Raw genomic sequence first — 4,921 nt, forward strand, 5'->3', positions numbered from 1 at the left:
ACATTTGTATAAATGTAAGTTCCTTAAATGCAGGAATTGTTTTTGTCTTGCATCCCCAGTGCCTAGCACATCAATTGACAAATAGTAGCCATTTAATAAATGCTTATTATGCCCATAAGTTCATTCAAGTCGTTAATAAAGATATTAGAAATCCAAGGCCCAAGGATAGCTCCCTGAGGTATTCAATTAGAGGCATCACCCCAAGACTAAATTGGTGCTCTAATAACTATTCTTTGCCAGGGGTCTTTCAACCAGTTTCAAATCCCTCTAATTATACAATCAACTAGCCAATATTTCTCCATGTTTTCCTGAAGGGTTTCAGGAGAAACTTTGACATACGCCTTCCCATAATCCAGGCATGTCTATGGCATTCTGCTGAACTTTAAGAAAAAAAAATCCTCTGAATAGGGACATCTCTGTCTTGGAACTCTCTCCACTACATCCTCCATCTATGCAGATCAGCAGCTCAGGGCCAAGTTATAGTCTCAGAGATATCCTTGGGGCTAGTGGGGTCAAGTGACTTGCCTTTGGTTACAGTCAGAGGAAGGACTTGGACCCAGCCCATCCTGGCACTAAGATTGGCTCTTTATCACCATTCTATGCTGCTGTTTCCCCTGATTTGCCAGTTGAGAAACCCTAGCAAAAGAGAAAATGAGCTAACTAGTATTATTGATTAATTCTCCCAATGGCAGCTAGGAGCATAATAGAGAGAGTGCTGGGTCTGGAATAAGGAAGTTGTTGTTATTCAGTCCCGTCCAACTCTTCTTGACCCTGAATGGGGTTTTCTTAGCAGAGATGCTGGAGTAGTTTGCTATTTCCTTCTCCAATTGATTAAGGCAAACAGAGGGTTAATCGACTTGCCCAGGGTCACACAGCCAATGAATGTCTGAGGTTGGATTTGAACTCAGTTCTTCTTGACTCCAGGCCCATCATTCTATTCACTGAGCCACTTAGCTGTAGGAATAAGGGAGACTGGAGTTCAAATATGACCCCTGACATTTAATTGCTGTGTAACCCTGGGCAGGTCATGTCAGAACCTGTTTGCCTCAGTATCCTCAACTGAGGATAATGGGGATTAGATGGGGATAATGTTAGCACTTACCTCGAAGGCTGTGATAAATATTTGTAAAAAGTACATAATAGGTTCTATGAATACTTATTCCTGTTTCTTCCCTCCCCACACCCATTTCACTAGGAACCTGACCCCATGGCAGAGCAGCCAGAAAGCTTTGACTTGTGGGATTGGTTTGCCCCAGTCTAGGCAGTCTGGTGCACCTCCTGCTTCCAAGGGTCCACCATATTGGTGCTAGATTTAGTGCAGACACCAGATGGTCTTTATCCCTTTATTGAAAGTTTTGTTGACTCATATACCATAGTCCCAGACCTGCTTGTCAATCAGTGTTGGGGGAAGTGTCACCCAGTCCCCTGATATTGGTCACATTACCAAGTCATCCCCTACTTGTGACCTTTGAACCCCTACCTGCAAATTGTCACATTCTTGCTGTCTTGGGGAGGAACTGAGAAGCTAGGGCCTGACCTATTTTATTGTCCTGAGGCAGACCTATCTGAATTGTCTTAAAGCTGGCTCCACCTTGAAGCCTTCCCTCCTGATCAGTGATCAGTTATCAGCCCATCAACTGGTTGCTACCTCGATGTACTTATTATAAACTCCTTTTAATTCTCTTTGTCCTGAGTTTTGCCTCATTTGTCTGGGTGAAAGCCCAAATAGTGAATTTTCCTTCCAACACCTTCTGGAGTTTAGAACTCCCCAGCTCTGTAGAACCACCAGCCTCAGTAGAACCACCAACCTCAGTAGAACCACCAGCCTCAGTATCCCCAGGAATAGGAACTATAGGCCTGCTTTACCACAATGGAGCTGATTTACTTTTTTTTTTTTTGCTTTTTTTTGTGGAGGGCAATTGGAGTTAAGTGACTTGCCCAAGGTCACAAGACTAGTTTTTGTGTTGAGTTTCTGGGGCTGGATTTGAACTCAGGTCCTCCTGACTCCAGGGCTGGTGTTCTATTCACTGTGCCACCTAGCCGCCCCTGATTTACTTTTAAAATGCTTGTCACCCAATACTAAGTATTTTACAAATCACAGGGGAAAAGACAATGCTAGCCTAGCTACAGACGTTCAAAATGGCACAGGAAATTGAGTGCTCCACTCAGCTGGTCCATCCATCTCACCGGCACAATGTTCCCTAGTCTAAACTGTCTCCACTCTGGGAATAGGAATGGACTTTAGCAGGTCCGACTGTCATTTTTGACCCAGGAAAGGTCACTATGTGTACTTTAAACTTTCTTAACTTCTTTTCTTTTCTTTCCCAAGTAGTGCTAGTGAGGTTCTCTACACCTGCCTTATGGTCCCTAAGCCAAGAGTCACTTGGCAACATTTGCATAGTTCTTCCCAAGTGGCTAACACATCATCACACAGATCTCAAGGGTACCTGTGACAGGTTTATAAAAACATAAATGAATAATATCTACAGCAGATCATTCCCCAAAATATATTGGGAAAAAAAGATCTCTTTACCAATTGCAAACCCAAATCACAAGGACAAAAGCCAGGATCTCGGTCTTGAAATTACTCTGCCAAGTGTATGAGAATTTAGTACTAATTAAGAACATGGTACCGTGGGAGCTCTTCTCCAAAGTGCAGAGGAGCTTCTCCTTTCACAGCATCCTCTAGGCTTTCTGATCTTCCCAGGTCGCAGCAGGTGTTTCCAAACAGCAAAATAGCAGGGGGAGGTGGAGGGGTGGGGAGGGCCACCAGAAAGAAAGACACCAACCATTCTCTGTCCAGACAGATAATAAACAGGAGTTACCAGTTCATTCACAGAACAAAGCTGTCTAGAAGCCAGGGGACTGAAGCAACATCCTCTTCTCAAAAAGACAATAGCTTATAAATGACTTCCCATTCATAATCCGCCCAGGTCTATTTACATTACAATTGGCCATTCAATTCAAGGCAGCTTCAGTCCAGTCCCCAGGAGAGGCTTCTCCCCTCACCACAGTAGGAAAAAGGAAAATAAATAGACAACAGAGAAAAAAAAAACCCACACACTTGCCAGCTTGAAAAACAAGCCCAGTACTTACCTTGCATTAGCTAGCTCGGGCTCCAATTCTATGTCTCTGGGAGAAATCAATTGTGAGCTTTAAACACCTGGGTCCAGATCCTGGCAAAGCCACTTTGTGACCACGGGCAAGCAACTTCACACCCATGTGCCTCACTCAATTTCTTCATCTGTAAGATGAAGGGACCATTTGTTCCCATCTCTTTACTTATATATTCAGCCTGTAGATAGTATAGGTGGATAGAACTCCAGAACAGTAGTCAGAAAGACCTGAGTTCAAATCCAATCTCAGATCCTTACCGGCTAATATGACCTTAGGCAAATCATATAATCTTTGCCTGCCTTATTTTCCTCAATTGTAAAACCGGGATTATAATAGTGTCTACCTCCCATCATTGTTGTGAGGATCAAATGAGAAAATACTTGTAAAGGGTACTAAGTACAGTGCCTGGAACATAGAAGGTGCTTAATAAATGTGTGTTTCGGGGCAGCCAGGTAGCACAGCGAGTAAGAGCACCGGCTCCAGTGTCAGAACGTCCTGGAGATCGAATCCCGGGCTCAGACACTTAGCACCCACCCAGAAACACCTGGCCATGTAACCTTGAGCAAGTTACTTAACCCCAATTGCTTAGGGGCAGCCAGGTGGCTCAGTGAGTAAGAGCACCGGTTCCAGTGTTGAGACGACCTGGAGATCTAATCCCGGGCTCAGACACTCAGCACCACACCCAGAAATTACTGGCTGTGTAACCTTGAGCAAGTTACTTAACCCCGATTGCTTAAAAAAAAAAATGTGTGTTTCCTTTCTTCCTTCTACTACCCAAGCCTACACCTTGTTTCTACTACTGCTGAGGCAAGGCAGAAAGGCGCGCTCAAGGCAGATGGAGCAAGCAGGATGCAGGATGTGAGCTATGAGATAAAAGTGCAGGATGTGACCATTGTACATGGATGTCCATTGATGCCCCAACCATGAACTTCTCTGTGTGCTTTCACAAAGCACCCCCCCAACTACCTGACATTCCAGAACAGCACTCCCCTCCCCCCTTTCTTGTTTCTCTTGCTAATCTGAATGATTATTGACTACCCATACTCCAGGCATTCCAGAGCTTGCTTGCCCCTCCTCCCCTTATCCTGATCCCTTTCCCCCCATCTCATCAGTCTGTATATAGACTAGACACCTTACCTGACTAATTGCTCTGTCTCCCACAGGGAGCTGGCCCACTGGGTGTGTCACCCCAATAAATGCCTTTGTCTTGGAGATGGTCTGAGCAAAAACTTTTTGGGGTGCCCATGAACCCCAACACTATTGTCATAACCTTTTAATTATCCTCTTATTCCAATACTTCCCCCTTTAGTCCATTCAATTGACAAAATAATCTAAGGTTCATATTTTACCATGTCCTTACCCTGCTCAAAAATCTCTGTGGCTCCTCATTGCCTTGAGAATACCATTCAATAAAGTAGCTTACCACATACATGCATAAAGGAAGGTATAATATCAGGCTGGGGAAGACAATAAACGTTGTTCTCTTTCTTCCCCTACCTCCTTTTATCCTTTTCTCTTATGTAATTGTAATGGGAGTTTGAAGATCTTCCTTGCCTCCTAATAGGCTGAGTGTAATCAAATGGAGCCTGTGATGGGAGGAGTTTGCTGAAGAGTGGAGCAGAGCCCAGACGAAGTTGTGAGAGCAATTAGAGCAGGAGGGAGGGGAGGACACAGTCAAGGAGACAGCTAGGTATGGTGTGGCTTCCTGCTGTATTATGGTGTATCAACTTGTTTGTTGCTATGCTATGATGGATTCATATGGTGCTGGGATTTGACTTTCTGGTTTTAGGATTCGGCTTTCTGG

At 44.3% G+C, this 4,921-nt stretch overlaps 1 long non-coding RNA gene across 1 annotated transcript; it reads right to left on the bottom strand.

Annotated features, from left to right (window-relative positions):
- Nucleotides 1–2,199: 2,199 nt before the first annotated feature.
- Nucleotides 2,200–4,633, bottom strand: LOC138151813 (uncharacterized). Its single transcript, XR_011165924.1, has 3 exons — nt 4,478–4,633; nt 3,097–3,244; nt 2,200–2,795 (listed from the first exon to the last, which is right to left on the bottom strand). It is a non-coding gene; the product is annotated as an uncharacterized lncRNA (long non-coding RNA).
- Between the last annotated feature and the right edge of the window lie 288 nt (nt 4,634–4,921).

The sequence above is a fragment of the Petaurus breviceps genome, unplaced genomic scaffold, assembly GCF_028583685.1.
Source record: "Petaurus breviceps papuanus isolate PSGF00001 unplaced genomic scaffold, PetGlider_PUasm1.0 90919, whole genome shotgun sequence".
Classification (NCBI taxonomy): Eukaryota; Metazoa; Chordata; class Mammalia; order Diprotodontia; family Petauridae; genus Petaurus; species Petaurus breviceps.